This window comes from Thunnus maccoyii, chromosome 14 (genome assembly GCF_910596095.1).
Source record: "Thunnus maccoyii chromosome 14, fThuMac1.1, whole genome shotgun sequence".
NCBI lineage: Eukaryota > Metazoa > Chordata > Actinopteri > Scombriformes > Scombridae > Thunnus > Thunnus maccoyii.
Window position 1 is genome coordinate 21149595 of NC_056546.1, and position 20624 is coordinate 21170218.

General features: G+C 40.4%; 1 protein-coding gene across 6 annotated transcripts in view; it reads right to left on the bottom strand.

Moving 5' to 3' along the window:
* macrod2 (mono-ADP ribosylhydrolase 2) overlaps positions 1-20624 on the bottom strand; it is a 423644-nt gene that overhangs the window by 137262 nt on the left and 265758 nt on the right. The window lies entirely within an intron of this gene.

Below are 20624 nucleotides of genomic sequence, written 5' to 3' on the forward strand. Positions count from 1 at the left end.
CAGGCTGTTTCAGAGAGCAAAATAACAGTCTTTTACTTCATTCAGCAGTATTGGGTGGTGGGTCTGAATTCATGGCCCATTAAATATAGATCAGCTACGACTCATACATTTGCAATTTAACGCATCAAGTCCCCATTTCTGTGCACTAAAATATTAAACCCTCTTGAAGTATGAATACTGAAAATTCAGACCTGGTTCAGGTGAGGGCATGCAGGGAAAACACAGCAGCCTGTGCTGTAAAATGCAGGCACCTCAAGTGTTTTCTTACACCTAATCTCACCATTTATTTATAATATAAAACACTTATCCTCACTTTCCCGCAGAATAAATGTAAGCTATATTACTGCTCTGCTTGACCATAAATCATTTATAGATTAAATTTAGTTCTCAGTTGTATGTTTGGTTGCTTAATAGGTCAGGGTGATAAAAAGCATGGGGAATAATCAAATGGGTCTCACTAGTGTTGCTTAAAGGATGAGATCTTGTGTTTGGAAGAGCTAAGAAACAAGGGTTTTGGGTGATCTTCAGCTAAGCTGAGGTTGGGCTGTAATGAGAACGGAGCTGTATGTAAGTATTGTCTTTTTCCAGAATAGCACCCTGAAAATTGCATAGCACAATGTGGTTATAATGGGACACGTGGTAAGTTGTTTTTTGTGCATAATTCATGAAGTTCCTCACTACAAGAACGGTAACATGCCAACTAGATTGTGGGCAAGCGCCAAAAACCAGACTGCTGGTGAATTCATGAAAATTTAAACAGTTCTTATCTCACCAGAACCGATGTCTCCGCTCGTATCGTCAACACTTCCACATCAAATAAATATTTATACAGCTGTGTTTCTGTAAGGTGAGAGACATATTTCACTTTGTAAATAAGGAGGGACATTACAGGAAGGACAGTGAGTTGTTGAAGAGCTCCAAAACGCTCTGGCAGCTGCTTTGGTATCTCTGAAAGACTAAACACAAATGACCTCTCTACCCTTGGTCTTGGAGAAGCTGTGGTCATTTATTTTGTTCAAAGGAAAAAGTACAGTTGTTCTCTAAATCTAACGAAATCCAATGATGATTTGACTGGGGTGTTACAGTCAATTAATTTATTGAATCTTAATTTTCTAAAGAATTGAAAAAAGTCCTGTCTTCTGCATGAACACTAAAATACAAATAATAATTAGTTCAGCGATAATAAGAATTATAGCCTTGTCAGTGTAGTACATTAGCTATGGGCAATTTAACCTTGAAGATACACTTGCCTAAAGGTTAGGGCTTACAAAAATACTTTTTTTCAATCTGTCTGAAGACTCAGGAAATAGTTATTTATGACTACACTGTTTTTTTCATTACATACATTATACAAAGATGCTCTTTATAGTAAGAATTTGGAAAGCAGATTTAGATGGCAGATAATCCATCCAACATGGTTCTTTACCATCATTGTTCTGTGTCTCCTGGTAGAGCCCTCAGCTTTTATCATTATTTTCATCCATTAGCTGACAGACACATTTCAGTGTATCAGTGTTTCTTCGCTGGTGAGAAGCATATACCGACACATGCATACCATTATCGCTGTGCAACCAAGAGACACATAAATCCATCTTAGCAGGGTTGAAGAGATTACTAGCAGTGCTAATGCACTTTGGGGGTGGGGGTGGCTTGATTGCTGGGTTGATAACAAATGCAGGAAACATCAAGAGAAATGTCCGGATGAAATATATTAAAGGGAAGCTCTTGTTTAGTATGTTGAAAAGGAAATGAATCGGTCGATATCAGAAATTTCAAATCTTCACACCAAAAGTAATATTCTCTGGTCCTGAACTGTTATAAAACAGGAATCCACTTAAAAATATGCCAGTGACTGGGAAATAAAAGGCCAATCATTTCAAAATTAACCAGTGTAGAAACAGAGCAGGACTACCGTGTATTACTAGAAACAGGCGAGCATAGTTTGCTCTGAGCATACAGAATAAGTCATTAAGGAATTGAAAGAACTCTTCTTTATCACACATCCTACAAAATCCCCACTGCACACACCTCCTTCAAGACTCATGCCTTGCCAATTCCACCAGTAGTTAATTAGCTTCCATTTCCTGCAATGTTTTTTAGCATTCCCCCCCCCCCGTGATATCTCCACTGGATTTGTTCATTGTGGTCTCTTGCTGCAGGCTACAAGGTCAGTAACACAACTGAACCAGCAAAGACTGATGATTGCCATTCAAACCACGCTTTCTTTCCCCCATGAGTCTATAGGCTCCATGAAGAAAATACAGCAAAACAAAACAAAAATAATCCCACAGGTTGACTCTTTTTATATGAGTCAAAGGATAATCACGTGTTGGTGTAAGGACTTCATTAAATACCATAAACAGACTGATACTGACTGATATTGTTATGCTGTGTTGCATCCTACAACTCGAAATACTGGGTGAAACATGAAAAATATATTTTCTTCATATTCCTGTCTGAATATTTATCCTCTCCCTAACTTCGATCTCTCAGCAATGTATAACATCGACCTTCCCAGGGACTGTAGATGGAAATTAGCCTTTTGGTTTAAATCAGACATCATATTGATTTTAATAAATGTGTGTTGTCTCTGATAAACAAATGAATAAAGTAAAGTAAAGTAAAGAACTGGCTATCTTTAAAACTTTTGACAATCTGGTCACTTGAAAATATTACATTAAAAACTGTTTTTTGGATACAATTATAAGGAAGAGAATACAGAACCACCTGAATGCACATAGTGTTTGTCTGAAAACCCTCAGCAGCAGAGTGTGTGAAATTTCTTTTTCTTTAGTTTGTTTGGGGGGATTTTCACAGCAAGGGACACTGGCAAATAACTGGGCCAGTATAAAGGCAAACATGCTCTTAAATGTTTACCCATCAAGTTAGGAGTACAATAATAAGAAAGGAAAGGCTACACAACAAGTGTAAAACATAATTCTCAGGTGCACTTTTCAAGTCAGACTGAAAATAATCCTCAAACAAGAAATAATTTGATTTGAAGGTGTGATCGTGTTGTTCTCCAAACCCTAATGCAGTAAACTACTGTATCACTATTGTAAGTTAGTAACTAGCACTCGTGGATGTCACAGATCTGCATTAATCAGTTGTATTGGGACTGATCAAGGCATATTTGAACAGTTTCTCATTGTGTAGTATAAAGCCTGTTCCATTTTGAATGAGCAGTCATCAGTTTAAGTTAAAGGACCAGTGTGTAGGATTTAATGGCATTTAGCAGTGAGGTTGCAGATTGCAATCAACTAAATACCCCTCCCCTCTCCCTGCCCTTCCAAGCATGTAGGAGAACCTATGGTGGCTGTGAAACTTGTGAAAAATGTGAAAGGCCCTCTCTAGAGCCAGTGTTTGGTTTGTCCGTTCTGGGCTACTGTAGAAACATGGTGGTGCAACATGGTGGGTTCAATGGAAGAGGACCCGCTTTCTATGTAGATATAAATCAATCAATTTCTATTTATATAGGGCTCATTCTAAGGTAACAAAAACACAATTCTTATTTTCATGGGATTAGACACTGATTAAAACATACTTATGAATCTTATATTTCATTTTTGTCATGTCTGTTCCACTAGATGGATTAAATTCTACACACTGGACTTTTGATATATTCAAATTATAATGCACCAACAAGTGAGGCAAGCAGATCTGTTTTGGTAGAGAAAAATGCTTGCACTGCCTCTGTTTCTGACAGTTTGCAGGTGTAACACACCTCTGAAGTGCTGCTGTTGGTTTACAACTGCACTTAAACCTAAGTATTCATTCTGTTCATGCTGGATATGAAGACAGGCTGTCCAAATCCTGTTCAAACCAGTTCTCTTTCAGATGGAAAACACTAAAGACACATGACAGTAAACAAACTGCTGCAGGAAACCATTAAAAATCAAAGTATAACGATGTCTATATTTTCTTAATGCAGATCTATTCAGCTGTCAAACATATCTCAACATATTCATCTCAATTGCATCGGCCTCAGTGTGAATCATACAGCTGTATTATGTAGGAAAACAGAAATATCAGATGGGGACATGATATCAGCACATTCCTGATAATAAGGCTAATATCATGGGGACAAAACAATCCTGATTGAGTCATGGCATCCCTATCCCATCCCTGGCAAGTGATTTTTGGTAAGTGTGGACAGTTCAGGATGGACTGGACATGAATTGACCCCTTCAGGCACCAACTGTGGAGCATGTGTGTGAAATCTTAGACAAGCCTACTAAAATATTCCTTAGCTCGGGGAGAGCTGAGGAATAACTACCAAGGGGACATGCACACTTCAAAGATGCCACTTTCTTAGCAACTAAAAAATCTTTTGAAATATCTAGACTTCATTTAGAAGAGAAGTGCTTTTTCAGAGCGGGACCAGCACTTCGCAGCCTAATCAATCTTTCATTTTTACTCGCCTGTACTGACTTTGAGGCTGCTTTACCATTCCACATAATAACAATTTCACCAGGCAGAAATACTTGAACACGTCTACTGTAGTGTGGCTGCTCCTGAATGGTCCCATTCTTGCCAACAACCCCTAAACACTGATAGTACCAACGAGATATGTGGATATGGGATCCTCATTTAGATCTATTATATTTCACATGAGCCAGCAGACAATAATCAAACCACTTTCGTGCTGCCCATGGCAATTATCCTCCACACTTAAGAATCAACAAAGCACATAATGACTTACAGTCCATTAAGAAATTCAGCCAAAATTGAATTTAAATGCAGTCATTATTTTTATTGATGAAGTCAGATTTTGCATGGAGAGTGGACTGTATTAGTTTGTGAGAGCCTTGCGAACAGAATTAAGCGTCTCTATAAATTTCCATGACGGATGCTGAAAATCATCAACTGCATTTTATTCACTGCACTTTTGATTTGACTGTGGTGGCTGAGCTCAGTTTTCAAATCATTTTTAATGTCAAGAGGTAGCTCATTCACTACTAACTCTCTTTGTTGAAGGTGGATGAGCACATTGAAAACACTATGGTAAGTTAGTTTTGTTGTTATATATAGTTTCCTAATTAAGAAAAGAAAAACCGAAAAGAATTCTATATGGGTCTATTCTGAAAGTTGTCCCAGAGGAACAGGAATGGCAGCTGGCTGTAGCGTGAACCCATGGGGTTTCTTAAAACCAGCAGGAGATGCCTGGTGTTGTGCAACAACTGCCTGTCTTTTTTTTTTTTATAAGACTTGATTTAGAAAGACTTTACAGTGTAATGCATCAGAGCAAATTGAAGAGAGAAGATCAATAAAGTAACACAGCACTCCCAGAAATCTCTCATCTCTGTGCCATTAATATTGAATTTTTTTTGTTGTTTTTTTTCTCGAAAACATAAACAAAACAAAAGGGAAAACGAAACACAGGAGCAGAAGAAGGATTATCATTTAAAGGGTAATTCAACACTGAAGCACAGGGAACAAATCTATTACTATACAGCTCTCTGTTGGTTGAAACTTTCAACCACATCCTAATCAGTAATGTTGAAGAAAGTATTTTGCCTTTAAAAAGAGTTTTCTGTCCCGTTTAAATATAAAAAAGCATAAATTAGAGTTAATATTTTATGTACTACTGTAAATGTATGACTGTAGTAGTGATAGTAGTAGCAAACTTTCATTATTGACATGTACTAAACTCAGTGCTCCATAATTTCATATTCTTTAGTATTGCCAAGCAGTCAAAAATAAAATCCTCTAACTTGGACATGCTCATGTTTTAATTAATGGCTGCTTCCATACATCCTAACATGACAGCAAATAAGTGCCAGTCATTGTGAATTGAGAGGAAACTTTTGTCAGTCATGAAGCTGTCTCTTCAAAGTGTTCAATGGCCCATGATAAAAAAAAAAGAAAAAGAAGAATCTGAGAGATGGCATCTTGCTTCAAAGGGCTCTCTATCGTTTCCCATTCCTTCATCTCTATATGTAACTCACTGTCAGTATGTCAGAGCATCACACGGCATGTTACCTTGTTTGGCAGGTGAGCCTCCACCGTAAACACAGGGGCTACAACCGTGATGTAAATATGCAAAGAAATTCTGCACCCAGTTTACCCTGCAACTTAAAAATGCAAGACAATGAGTGTGGGTAGTCAGAGAGAGAATGAAGGTACAGGGTTGGGCTGGGTAAAATGAGAGGTAACAGGTTGTTTATAGTGTTTAACCACTGGAGGGAGTGAGTCAAGTTCAAGAAGACGAATACACCAGTGGCAAACTTGATCTTAAATGTTGACAAAAAGATCAGGATTGTGTGAATTTCATAACTTCACAGTAAAACATATCTGTTTACAACTCAAACAAGTGCACGGAGGGAAGGTACACTTCACAATCAAACTGTAAGACTGGGGGGTGGCTGGGTCTTCCGGGAAAGAGTGTGTGTGTGTGTGTGTGTGTTGTGTGAGTTACAGAGATAACGTCAGGGCACTTAAGACAGGTCAATGCCCCTCCCTGATGGTTCCTTGATGGCTCAGTTGTAATAGAATTCAACATTAATGAGGTGAATGTATTTGTATTTCTCATCTACTATGTACGTACAGTGAACATACTGTTCCCACAAAGTGTACAGAGCAACAAGAAGAAAAACACAACCCGCACTACTGTACCAATTCAGATAAAGGTGAAAACCATTAGAATAGCATGTACTGTATACAGTAGATGCCAGCCACCGCCACTCGAATTCTAATTCCATAATACCCACAAGAGGACCACATTTCCAGTAATTAAGTGTATTTTGGCGTGATTGCTGGCCTGGACCCTCTCAGCATGCACACAGCTGTTCCCATGTTGGTCGATGAGGATTACTAAATGAAGTGTGTACACCCACTCGGACATGGAACTGGTGTTGTCATGGTGACAGAGAGTGCAGAGTGATCCCCTAACGCTCGCTGAGGCTCCATTCTGAAAGAGGGGCTTTTTGCAGACCTGGAATCATCTGCCGCATGCCGAGCAGATACAGTTGTTAGTGCATTAATATTCCCTTCTTTAAAAATGGATTAGGGGTGTCTTAGTGATTATTCATACACTTGCGCTTTCAAAGAGCTTTTCCATTGTGAGTGTCATTGAGATTCTGTCACACTTAAACAGGCTAAGGGGTAAAGAGTAAGAGAGGAAGGGTTACAAAGGATGATGACAGAGCATCACGCATGCATGCAATATCACAAGCATGTTTTTGCTGATTGAGACCAATAATTATTTAATACAGGGAATCACACAGACCGTAAATAGCTCAAATGTCACTTACATTATCACATTTATTTACAGCTGGTGGTAAACCTCTTTCTAATGACTTATGGCAAAATAAAAATATTGCTGAGCTGCGTCAGTTACTGAAGGATGGAGATATAATAAATTTTAATGAACTAGAGATAAATTTTGGTTTAAATAATTCAAACTTCTTCCAATATTTGCAGCTGAAATCTATTCTGCCCAATTACACCCTTAAAAACATTACTCTTGGTAATAGTGAAACTATTGATATTCGCTTAAGAGATGCAGCCACTGGCAGAGGAACTGTCTCCAAACTGTATAGATTGTTATGTCTACCTTTTTTGACACTATACCATAAAAAGCATAATGGGAGAAAGATCTGAGTGTATACTGAGCCATTCAAACTACTGTGTCTTTGGAACTGTGTGAGGTATAAAGTTAGTCAAATGAAGATTTAGTTCAGGTCATATATCACCCCACACAAACTGAAGAAAATGAGCTGTAATATTTCAGATAAATGCTGGCATGGCTGTGGGATGACTGGCACTTTTATGCATCAACTGTGGCACTGCCCAGAGGTAAGAAGATTTTGGGTAAATGTGAAAGATTTTTTTGTACAAAACCTTGGATATAAATTTCCTATTATGTCCAACAGTGGGTCTACTGGGAAGTAAGATAGATGGAGTAACCTCAGAAGAATAAGAACACTTGATTGGATTCTCAGTGAAACGGACAATATTTAATAATTGGAAGGTGAGGAAACTGAATTGTTTCAATATAGGTAGCTGACTTATAGATGATTTGAATTTGGTATCTATGGAACAAGCAGCATTGGCTCTTCAACATCTGGGCAGAGGCCACACAGGCTCTTTGAGTCTAATCATGTCAGTGTTGAACAAAAATGAAGTAAATTAGGATGCAAATTCAAGAGACTAGGAGTCTCTCTTTTGTTATCATCTCTTATTTTTATACATTTATTACATTACATTATTATTTTTTTGTTTTGACTTTTACTAACATACACGTGTATGTGGTACAAACATACATGATGCAGGTTGCTGGTCCATGAGGCCTTGATGGCAATTATGTAGGCCTATGCTGGTGTATAGCACCCTGAATAGATTTGTGTTTACATAGAGTTTTTTGATATCCCTATTCTGAACCCAGGTGGTGAGAGGTAATCATCAAGACACAAGGGGCTTGATGGTTTCCTTCTCACCCGCCAAGATATGAAAATGTTTTTGTTTTATTGTAAACATGCTTTCAAATAGCTGTAAGATAGGTATTCTGCACTCTCCGCAGGTCTGAGCCTGGCCCTGATGGAGGGAAGCTGGGCACCTGACCTGTTGTAGTATAAATGTGGAAAATAAAAAGTCTATCTAGACAAAAAAAATCACTTACATGTTCTATGCATAGATTATACATTACATAAAATAACAAGTTTTGACACTGGCTCCTTAAGTACCATATTTCCACTGTGAGAGTAGGTGACCCTTTGAGTGACTCATGAAGCATGACATTTTCATGAAGCACAGATCGGCACTTCTCCATACTGTCAATCATTGCACCTACCGGCAACTTACAATGAGATGTTTCAATCTTCCAGAGTCACAAATGCAACACACACACACACACACACACACACACACACACACACACAAGCATAAAGTACAGTACAATACAGTCCACGCCGCATTCAAATGTCAAGAAAGTCTTCGAGTGAAAGAAAAGACCACTTAATTGGAGAGCCATCTCTCAGCCTGCTGGCACACATTCTTTTACTGTTTTACTGTACCACAAAAGAAAGGTGAGGTGAATATGTGTGTGTGTGTGTGTGTGTGTGTGTGTGTGTGTGTGTGACTGAGTATCCATTGGCCCTATACTGAAGGACAAGAACATTGCGGGTTAGATGATTGTTTTGCTGTACACACGCTGTAAGAATGGCCCTGGCATAGTCTACAGGGACGACGGCCCCAAGTAAAGACAGAGGGAGAAAGTCACTGAGCAGCACCGCCAGCTGTTTCCACTGCTCTGGGCTTTCTATAACATCCCTCTAAGCTTGAATGAGCTGCCAGGTGACACTGCTGTCAACAGCCCTTGCTAGTTTTTGGCGGCTTGCTCTTTTCCCAGTTTAACCAGCGTTTTTTGAACATTTTGAAGAAAAACACGGATATGAGAAGCAGTTTTTGCCATGCGTGAGACGAGACAAGGGGAGTTACAAATCAATTCATACTGTACACACACACAGTTTGTCAACTTAAAGGCTGAGCCAAGACCATGCAACATGTAGCAATGTATACATGTATTAAGTGAATATATTCAGTTTGCATGTGTAGATACGGTCTAAATTATGAATGTGAATGAAATTTGTAAAAATACATTCTGTGTTTTAAAGGAAAAATACACACACAGCATGCAATCTACATATGTAACATTACAGGAGAACGGACGGATATTTTACCAACCAACATGTAATCATAGGCCACTTAAGCTATGCAGTCACATCAAATAACCACAGCATCTCGCTTACTCCGCATCTGCAGGTCTCAGTTTGTTTGAAGTGTTTTTGCAGGCGTGACATGGCTATGTTGGGATGTAGTCACAACCAGCGTGCAATGACACTATTGCGTGTAAAAGGAAAGCAGCCTGCTGGGTAACATCACATTCATGTTGTGAGGAAAATACAATTTTGATTTTCCCTGTACAACATGGATCCCCTTTGAGACGTGCTGTTGATGAACCTGACGGGGCTGACATACTACAGGCTGGTTGACTACATTTGAATTCAACAGGCAGATGTGATCTGCACAATCACATACAGTTGGGATCTACAATATCTATTTACCAGCTCCCCTGCAGCAAGGTGCCCTGTTACGGCAGAGCTCTAAAAGCACCCTGCTTTTAAAGCCCAGTTTTTTTTATATTATACGTACACAACAAACCATGTACAGTTTCAATATAGCCTTTCATCTGTACCACTGAGCATTAGGCTGTGATGTTGTTGCCTGACTTCAACTGCATCATTTCCCTGATTAGGGCACCAAACAGCCGGGGCACTACATCATAATTCTACAGGGGTCTGTGCATGCAGGTCCTTGAGCTGGTGAGTTGAGCTTCATGAATCTTTCAAATTTCAGTAAGGTTTACACACAGACACACACACACACACACACACAAACATACACACAGTTGTGGAGGCACAGCTGCGGGGAGACCGAAAGTGATGTGGCCTTCAGAGATGCTATTATCCGTCATTTCAATTAAGACATATGCGTCCGATGTGGATTTGATGGAGAAAGACACTGCGGGTGGAGAGATTAAGCACGCTCTCATTCCAGCACCATGTGCCATGTGCTCCCCGAATTATCCTAATGACAGTAATTACGAAGGCACATTCAAGTCTGTGTTTGGGTAAGTAAGGGTTAGGAAATGGGAATAAATGGTATTGTGTGATTCTACTGTATTTCACTGTCATTGATAGACCTGGAGCCAGTTCAACAATCAAGCTGCGAGTTTTGTAAATTCATAAAGGAGTTTGGCACTAAACTTGAATCCTCCACTGGATTTGCAAAAAGCCATAAAGTCATAATTAGCCTCCCTGTGAATCGATGGGCAGTGCTATGTATAATTCATTTCAGTCATCAGTGATCCATATAAACTTACATTGACCTTGTGTTTTATTTGATATTACATTATTGTGTTTGTTCATGTTTTCTTCTTGTTGATGAAAAGTAAAATGATGTATCATTGCAAGTGTCTTAACTTAGATTAAATGTTAACCTGACTGTTAAAATGATCAAATGATAACAATAACAGTTTGTAGTTGAGCAGTAGTGGCAAGAAAATGTAAAAAAAAAATGTAAAATTCCTTAATGAATGCTCAAATCGTGCATTCTGAATTGCAGGGAAATAAAATCCTCTCTTTTCTGTCAATCTTCATCAAATGTATACATCATGCTGGTCATCAACAAAGAAAACATCTGCGGGACACGGTGAAAACACAAGTAAGTTTTTATATAACTCAGTTTAATAGATTGCATCATAACAACAATGTCATGTTTTCTAGCATTAACAATGAAAGGCTAAAGCAAACTTATGGATGTTATTCAGTGTCAGCAATGAAAAATTAAGTAAAAATACAATCTAGACTAGAATGTGTATCCACACTGTTTAATAACATCTTCAAAATGTGCCAGTGTCTTTGTCTAATGACAAGTTTGTCTGTTTATACATGAAGAGTCAAGCTGAAGAATTATCAAAATGATCCACTGGCTTTTGCTGTCTATTATTGTGCTTTCAACTTTTTCAACTTTTGGCTTCTGTGCTCCTATTTTCTCTTGAAACACTTGAAAAGTGGGTTGCTTTATGTTATAGCCCGGAGCAAATAAATATTTTTGTTAATCAGATAATAACTTTTGACCTTCTGCTCTTTCAAATGAATGATGAACTCTACAGTGTTGGGAAGTGCAGACCTAAGTGTGGCCCCGAAGCACTGAAAGGAAGGACTTTTTTTTTTTTTTGGTCTTGTTTTTGGAGTTCAAAGCAATATGATAATGCCACAAGGCCTTTGAAAATCTTGTTACTACATATCAAAAAAATTGTCAGACAGTTGCTAACATGCTGACATTCAAGGCTGCAATAAGAAAAAACTGCAGGGGGCATCATCTCATGCTGAAAGAGCTGCTCTCTCCCTCGGGCTGGACTGAAGCCTGTCCTCATGTGAATGTGAAATGGTTATTTAATCTGGCCAAGTTCTGGAAAGCACTTGTGCATCTTCTCTGTACAAATAACAATGCTTTTTATACATTAGTTTGGTAAGAATCACAAAGAAAAGGGCACATTACAAATATGGGCGCACTCTTTTAGAAGATGCTTTATTTACTTATTAATAGATGAATTCATGTTTAGATTTATAAATCCATCTATTAATTAGAGTTGTTCTCTGTCCCTTGTGCTGTGGACTAACTTACAAGGCTCTCTACGTTTTTTGAAACATGTCCTTTCCAGGATAAAAAAAAAACCACACACACACACACAAACACAAACACACACAAGCAGTGTGGATAAAATGGAAGTTTTGGGCAGTGACCTTAGGAAGCAACTTTTGAGGCAAAAAAAACACAGGTCAGCCCATTTCCTATTTCCTGCACTCTTTCTGGCGGTGACGGTTGACACATTAGGTTCCTCTCAGCCCAAAGCGCCACCAAATAGACAGCCCACTTATCAACTCCTTTCACATCCAGGGTGCCACTCATTACTCATGTATTCATAGCCTCTGCAGTTTAATTACAAGACTAATCACAACAAACTATCTCCTTCTATACTGAACCAGTTGCCCGGGTAATGTGGGCCTGAGGGATTCAATGTAGCTAATCAGTTTAATGTTTGCCGTTTTCTCCAAGATTACCACTGCAGCTACTGATTCTACACATTGTCTAATTTTGACCAAAACACATTATGAGAGGCAGTACAGTTCATGCATCTTCATCTCTGTGTATTAGGCAGACAAAAAAATCTGAGCATGTTGTAATCCTGTACCTCCCTTTCACTGCATTGTTTAATTTACCTGGAAACAGCAAAAGCCAGAAGAATGCAAAGCAAACACAGACAACACTGTAAACTCCATACTGATAGGATTGGTAATCAAACCTGGGTTCATTTTGCAGTAAGGTGACAAACCACCAAGCCAGTATGCCAGCCCATAACAATAGCATTCAGAAAAAATCTTTTTCTGCATCACCTGTGGGCACTTTGCTAGCTCACAGTATGACCTCTTTGAAATGATAGAAGAATGACTATTTTTCCCAGAGACTTTAGTCAGTGGAACTGGGGTATGGCCCCATTACTGTTCCATCTGTGAGGCTCACCAGAGCAGCCTCTTATCTGTGCCTGTTTCAGGTCCCTTCACCGAAGAAGCTGTAACAAGGACCCATCCAACCAGCGCGGTCTCACAGGACCTTGGTCTCATAAGGTGCACTCACAGACAAACAAGGACGGATTATCTACAGCAGTGTCAAAACTCGCCCATCAGTGTGAGGCAGTGCTGACAACATCTGTGAGAGAGCCCTATTGAAATAAATAGAGGTCATTCTCACTCTCCTCTCTTCTCTCAACCCTCCTCACCCCTGCCTCCAAACACCCACAGAGACAGTTTCAGGGCCCCGTGTGAGTGAAGAAGAACTGTAACCAAACTCCTCCAGGGAGACTCGACAAAAAGAATACACCTACCTAGCAGTGGTACACCTGCCACATAGTACTTCAAAGGACAGAGAACACACATACACGGTGTGCTGAATGCCTGCTCGAGCAATGCCGCCAGACGCTATGAGAAACATGCTCTTATGGGAATACACTACTCACAGTATAAGGCATGGCCACATGGCGCAGTGCAGATCAAACATCTTAGAACCACAGTTGAAGTTACCACACGGTGAGTACATGTGCACTGGGTGCTGATGCCTTGAATGTATGGTACAGTAAAAAGGTGCTGGGTTGATGTTGGAATCTGACCCAGTGCTGTCTCTTATCCAATTCTCCGTCCTTTTAGTCTTTTTTTGTTTGCCTCTGCCAATCTCTATTTTCCTTCAATTCTTCCTGTATCTCTCTCTCTCTCAGCAGTATTGTAAATTAAATTTGTTGAACTACTGAATTTAGCAAAGGTTTTTCTTGCCTAGAAAACACAAGGTCATGCGTAAGATCAGTCAGCTTGCCACCTGCTTTACTGCAATTCGTTTGCCGGGTGTATTTATCACAGGTGCAGCCATTTTTGCACTGAGGGCTATGCCACGCCGTGCATAAGCTCACTTTGTTACCCCCGACAGAAATGCCTCACCAGGGAGAAGCCTTTAGTAGAGCACATATAAACTCTTGCCTTTTAGTGGCATGGGAAATGCTGAAATACATACATTTATGGGGTCTGTTTCTGAGCGCTATACTAAACTCAAGAGTTTGACCTTGCCACTGCTTTGCACAGGCTTTTCAAAAGTGCTGAAGTGACTGTTTTAAACAATGGATAATTAATGTTCTTTTCCCCAACCGTAGGAGTGGTTTAGATATCTGGTCATGTCATCAGACAGGGTACATTAACAAAGGGAAAAAATAAACTTTTACATAACATAAAAAAGGGGGTTATGGTGGGAAATTTAAATGTTTAAGTGAAACATTTGCTGGAGTGGTCTTATCTTTAGTTGAGAGAAGCGGAGCAGCAACTTGTTGGCCTTCCAGCTGCACCGGTCACAGCCATCAGATAAGGAAAGCAAACAGGAGATAACAGAGTGCCGCTGGATCTCTCAGCAGGCCTGCATTAATGCTACTAATGGCACAGTGCACTTTAGGGTGAGCTTTTGATGACACAGGCAGCCAGGTGATGTTTCCATATGTTCAACAAAAACACGGGTGGCCCCCCGTATAGCTGGGTCACACACAAGTACTTTGAGCAGCGTTGGCCCGAGTGTAGCAACAGCATGATGGACGGGAGTCTATCCTTGCTCCTTCCCCCAGCCCCCATAATTCATAGCAGTTGAGTCTTTTGCACAACAGTCTCTTGTTCTTGAAAGTATTTTGGCAATCAGAGCCACATGCTGCACGAACATTTATCTTACTTTCGCAAAAATGTGGACTTAATGAGATAATTTGGGGTACTATGCTAGATTGACATGGCAGAAGAGCTTCAATGTGTGGTCTCTATACAAGCAGAGTCCAGGTCAGGGGTATGAGAACTGGCTAGTTGGATGCAGTAAATGGCAATGGCTGGCTATTTTAGCTGACTTTCACACTGGAGAGCAAAAGAAATTACCACGGGACCTCAGTGCTGGATGGAAGACACAGTAGGACTAACAGGAAATGTTTTTTACCTCTAAGTTGCACAAGGTGAACTGAGCAATCAGCCATCAGTTTCACCCCAGCTGAGAGAAATCATTTAGCCCGGAGCCTGGAAGCGCACAAGCAGGTCTCCATTCCTGCCAGATCCAGCAGATGCCTACTACTACCATAGTGACCTTTAAAATATGCCTCGCCATCTGATTTCAGTTTTAAGCACAACATAAGGAGCCACCAACAGAGAAAAGTAGAGCGAAATGAAAAGTAGAGAGAATATACAAAGAAGAGAGTGAGAGAAATGCTTCAAATGTACAAAAATAATCCAGTTATACAGTTATACATAGTAGTCACTGCTTTTCTTATACAGTGAGAATCAATTGAGATACATGTCATCAAAAACTTTTCCTTACGCACAGTACAATAGCAGTTTATAAAAATCATTATATTTTAGGTATCAGAGCACAGACACACAAACGCTGTTCTCCATTCATGTACGCCTGGGCAGTCTGGCCCAGTGTGAAACAGAAGCCTTGTAAAAGCCGAGAGGATTCTCTTTTAGCAGAGAGGCAAAAAGTAAAAACAACCTCTTAAATCCACCCTAAAGCAGCCAAAAAAACACACAGACACATCAGCCAGATAGCACTTCTTCAAAGTAAAACTGCTCAGGATATGAAATGAAATGATGAAGAGCAGGTGAAAAACATTGCACACATCAGTGATGCCGCTCAGACAGAGCTGAAAATAGTTCTCCACACCTGAGTGGAGAGACAGAGAGAATCTAAAGGATGGACAGCAATTCGAGGCTGCTGTCGGCCTGCCTGTACACTTCAGGATAAATGATAGAAGCAGATGAGTTTTACACTCCAAAGCCCCACAGCTGACAATTACATAACTCGGTAAGGTGAGGCAAAGATGATGCAAGTAGTAAGATATAGATACATTTGTAACTTCATTAAACTCTAAGAGTTACTGACAGTGTAAATTGTCTGTGGGATATCTGAAGCATACCTCAAAGCTCAGTCTGTCGAAGCATCTGTCTACCTATGAGGCATGTTATGGGCTTCCAGGGGTTTTTACTATCTTTGCTTTACCATGTTTCACTGCTCTGTGTATGGAACGCACAAATTCTTTTTGCCATGCATGATGACCCACTGTTACTAGCTTGAAGGGGTAGCTCAATGTTTGCTTTTATACAGCAGACCTCCAAAGACACATGTAGATGCTTTTGAAAAGATCCTATACCATATGCTTCACTTAGAATACTGTGGAAGTTGGCCTAAGGCACTTTAATAGTAATGCGGAATATGTTTGACACAGTATAGCCTTAAAAATATAAACATAACAATGAAGATAAATCTGCAAGCTCGAGGCAGCGCCCCATTGTTCGTTACAGCAGCAGCCGCAGAGGCAGGAGCTGTTTCCTGTTTTACTTTGCTGCCATTACTTATTTCAACCAAGGAAAGTTATTATTGTGGATCTGTAAATCAAGAAAAATATTATATGTCAGTGTATACCTGCTTAGAATTAAATTGCATGATCTATCCCGCACTGATTACCATGTTGTCATAGAAACAGTGGCTACAGAAATCACAGTCTGCAAACATACAGCAAAGAATGAGATTCATCCCTCATGTGGGTTGCTGCACAATACAGTGTCATAATTAATTTAGAGCTGTACGCAGATGCAAAGATGCAACTGTTATCATGTGTACTGTACATTATTATGAATTGTGCTGTATGTTCAGTGCTTACAGGTTGCACAAGTATAAACATAATTTCTATTATTATGCAGCAGCTGATAGAGTATACAATAACAAATGAGGAATTACGACCCTATGAGGATTTAATCTTATTGGTTGTGTACAAAGTGCTGTTCCTCTGAGACACTTGATCAAAGACTACCTCCTCTGCACTGGCACTGACATCATGTGTAAACAGTGAGTGCTGCAGCGTGTGTGTGTGTGGGTGTTTGTGTATGTGAGTCTCTGGAAAAGAAAAGACTGGAGGCAGGGGCCTTCTCCCATGTTGAGACTTGGATGAAAATTTTGTGCGAATACAGCAAAAAGCCCTTGACAGCGTGCTTAATTATTTTTGGCTGTAGCAGGCCTTGCCACTGCCTGGTGGTGCCCAGCGGTGCCTGCCTCTCAGGGGGGCAGAGACATTCCGCCATCTGGGGGTGTGTCTACCCCGGCCTTGTTAGCATAAACCTAACTACAGATTCATGAAATTACCTCTGAGACGTCTTGAAAACACACAGAGATCTGTGAATATGGTAAATACATTGCCCTTACTGCGGTTCTCATAAATAAACAGATAACATACCATTTTCACCTTGCAGTATCTGCAGTGGAGAAGAAAATGGAAAGGTAACCTCAGTGGACGTGAAAATGAAATATGAGAGTGTGAAATGGGGGTAAATGCGGTTGCTGGTGTTTTCTTTAAGCATCTGCTAAGGTGGGGTGTGACATTGCTGAGGTAGGCTACTGGAAGGGCACAATGTCTCCCAGATGACTGAAGGAGGAAGTTTCTCTCACTTGCACATTGCTCTCCACACACCAGGAAAAGAGCAGTGGGAAATATTACACTTCCTAGAACTTTCAACACCTCTCAAGATGTATCTCAAGACAAAGATTGTTTGTTTTCCTAAGTTAGTCCTCACTGGAAATCGCAGCCCCAAATTAGAAAATGGGAAAACAAAGGTTATTACTTCAGGTTTTCTTGCCATACAGTAAGTACCCCCCTTTCTTCCACCCCTCCTCTACTGATCTCCCTCTGTGCCAAGCGAAAAAGCAGGTTGCCTGATGATGGCAGGAGCCCACCACTGACCTGGGAAATAAAACCTATTACAGGTGGCCGGCATAGAGGGGAAGGGCTAAATCAGCAGCACACCTTCCTGCTGCCGGCAAGGCTGGCTGTTTTATGTGCCTTAATTACACAGTCCTCCAAAACCTTCACCCCCATCCTCTCTTCCCCTGCACCCACTGCCCTTCATTCACCCTCTGACTCCAAGGAGCAACCCGCCAACACACATACACAAATGCAATCAAGCGCATGCTACCTTTCCACCGTCTATATAATCATTTCAATTCAAATGTCAGGTGTTGGGTTGGCACACTGTAACATGAAGATGTGAGAGAGTTGGTAGCATATCTAAAGAGAATATCAAACATGATGTCTGAAATATCCGCACTGACATTTCAGAGACAGCCAGAGAATGGTGTGTTGTGACATCTATTCCAGTGCGCTTCTATTCATTGATCCAGTTTCTGAATGATACCACCGGTTTTTGGCCGTTGACTCCATGGGGAGATCAGCCATGTGTAGTTTTGTCAGTCTCTGTAGCTAAGCAACTGAGCATTACAGTGAAAGAGACCAGCGCTTGCGGCGGTTGCTAGGGAACTGCTGGAGAGTGTTACCACTTGTGAACGGCGCTTCGATAGATCAGCCTCTAATGGTTCAGGTCTGATGGAGCTTCGCCTAGAAGGAGATGAGGGATCGCCAAGCAGGCAGCGTGCTCCATCTCACCAGCTATACCATATGTCATAGCCGACAAGTCCCTGGAGTCCCACGCATCAGCACACATAACAACCAGATGAAAATGATGGCAGGTTTTTCCTCAATAGGAAACCATTTGCATAGAAGTGGTGACTGAATAATTGAGAGGTGTGGGAGAGAGCAGGGTGGCTGAATTGGGATGAAGGGATGTATGCCTGCCAGCCAAATCCATTAGCCAGGCCTTGCTTGGCTGAGGCAGGCAGCTGATGGGAAGGCTCTGTTATCGGACACTAAAGGACACTAGGGCCGGCCATCACCACGCCTGCCCTCTCTACTCTTTGCCGCAGGGGTAGAGAGAGAGTGAGAGAGAGACAGAGCCGGAAAGGAAAGGAGGCAAAATGACAGAGACAAAAAGAGAAACTGAGGGAGAGACCAAAGAGGTTCAATAACAGAAAGACTGAGGAGGTGTTGCCCTGTTACAGCTTTATAATTGGCCTGCAAGGGCGGTCAAATGAGAGGCTACTAATCGCACATTGCAGTTCCACAAGAATTCTTGTCCAGCTCTATAGCTCATGGAGCCCATTTAAAAGAGCATTAGGACAAATGAAGCATTGAAAAAGAGGACACCATCTCCCTATTTAAGCTAGGATAAAAAAAAAAAGTGTTAGACAATTGTATCCCATGCAAAAAAGTAGCTCTGTTGAGTTCTGTTGGGAGCACAATTGCCCAGAAGAATATCTTTAGTGGACAAGCCCAGAGTAGCCATCACAGAGGACAAAATGTGCTATAGTGACTATAGCTCACATAATCGAGGGTCTAAAGATAGAATGTCAAACATAGTACAGATTGTAAAGCCTTTGAGAATGCTATACAAGTCAGGCAGACTTAACTTTTGTCTGATGCAGTGTAGATCAATGAAGTGCAAAACAATTGCTATAATAAGTAATAATATAATAATAATAAATAAATGACATATTACTTAAACATTTCAATTTCTGTGGGGTGAATGAAAGGTTCAGAATGAAGGACAGAATGAATGAGTCAGAGATATTTGTATGGCTGATACTAAAATAAAGATTTTAATATCTAAATAAATCTCCATTATGTGTTATTTGAGATTTTAAGTTTGAATGAAATGACTCAAATGTGGAAGGATTTCTAATAATGTGGCTGCAACAGAGAATCAATCATCTTGACAGCACCTCTGCAGCTTTTCATCACTTTCATCTAGTTCTGGTTAGCCAAAGAGATACGTTAATGCTGGACTTATATTCATCACTCGGCAAGGAAGAGGGCTACAGCAGGACATCCAAATTGCTCTGTATCTGCTGTGTGGAAGTAGGCAAGCATGTAATGCAGCTTTAAACTAGAGATAACTTTGTTAAACTGTCTTAATAGCAAAGACAATGTCGATCAAAGAAAAAAAGGGGCATAGTGGAATCAATGCTCACTTCTGATCATGAGGTCCTAGAGCTGGCTTCCTGGGTATTGGCTTAGTATCTTGTAGTGGCAGAGGCTAATGAGGCATGGAAAAAAAAGCTAATATTCCATATTTGATTTGAGTGAATGGAGGAACTGTTCTCAAAGAACCCCCACATATTCCAACATCTCTTTCCACTTCTTTTCTACTTCCTCTTTGTTAGCAGTTTACACTTAGTATCTCTGTGTGAAGGAAAAACACATTGCAGCAGTGATGCATTGCCAATCAGATTTATGCTGCACAGTCTGGTGATCCTGGAGAGGGAGAAGTCCAAACAAAGAGAAAGAGATAGAGAGGAACGCTACCCGAAGACTGAAGCCGCTTGTACAGAATCCAGTACAGCATGACAAAGTCCTGGCTTTGAATAAACACAAAGAGACACGAGTGAAAATAATGAGCATCAAACAATATCCACTGACTGGGAATTTCAATATAACGCGTTTATTTGTGGGTCGTGGTCTATTCTTTGCCCTTGAAGCACAATGAATTTAAGGAACAACAAAATATACTGAATGAAAACAAACCAAAGAAGAAACTAATCATACTGAGCCCAAGATGATGGTGTATAAAAGATGTTTCCAAGTCACCCAAACAAATAGAGAAAATAGGGAG